We start from the raw sequence: 1,109 nt of genomic DNA on the forward strand, positions 1-1,109 counted from the left end.
GCAAAATTCAAAATTTCCTACCAACTGAAAATATTAGGTGTGTCCCGCGCGCTCATATGACCTTATGCAGTTGCGAGCGCCGTAAAACACTTTACAAAAAACCCCCAAAACAAACAAACAAACAAGCGAACCCAGGACCTTTGAATGAGATGCCAACACCTTAACCTCTAGGCCACGAGAGCCCCCCCTCCCCTGATTTTCTGCTTCGGATATAATGACCATTTAAAGAGTTGGGGAATGGCAGACTGTATGAATGACCTATCCGTGATTCCGTCGAGTTTTCTACGTCCGTGTTGTCAGTGCCTGACTGTATTTCCAAAGTGTTTTTTTTTTTGGTGAGTGTTTTATGGCACTGCGAGCGCCATAAGGTCATATGAGCGCGCGGAACACATTATACTTTTTCAGTTAGTAGGAAATTTTGAATTTTGCGCGGGTGGCAGCCAAAGACTACTTTTATCGATTTTCAACCACCAAGGGATCTGTAACGTGCGCAACTTGCAAACGGGCCCTCCTAGATTTTTTGCCCTTGCCGAGAAGGTTAGGTGTAGATCTTTCCTACCAGAATCGTGTTCGTGTTGTCTGTGCCTGACTGCATTTCCAAAGAGTGAAGTGGTCGTTAAGGTCATGGTTGAGAAGACAAAAGTCTGTGGCGGACTCGTAATTGTGAGATTGCGGGTCGGGTGTTCGAGCCTCAGCTCGACCCGACGTTGTGTCCTTGGGAAAGGCACTTTGCATGAATTTCCCACTTGGCACGGTCCTTTCGGAGACGGACGTTAAACTCGAAGGCCCCGCCTCTTAAATAACCTAATAGTGTTGATAGGGGGGGGGGGGGCGTTAAACATATACCATTTCACAAAAGTCTGCGTGGTGTCTTAATTTGCTTTGTTGTGATCTTGATGAACTCTGTGGTGCTCAGAATTTCAATAATCCTCTTTATTGTGATCGTTATGATAAAGTGATGACCAAATTTTGTCTTTCAGGTCAACGTACGAAACATTCCAGACAAATAATATTTATCGTTTACACTGTTATGTAACATGTACATTCCTTTGCCTGTGAATTTTTTTCATGTTGATTTCTTCTAAGATTTTTGTGTAATACCCCCCCCC

The sequence above is a fragment of the Aplysia californica genome, unplaced genomic scaffold (assembly GCF_000002075.1).
Source record: "Aplysia californica isolate F4 #8 unplaced genomic scaffold, AplCal3.0 scaffold00116, whole genome shotgun sequence".
Taxonomy (NCBI): domain Eukaryota; kingdom Metazoa; phylum Mollusca; class Gastropoda; order Aplysiida; family Aplysiidae; genus Aplysia; species Aplysia californica.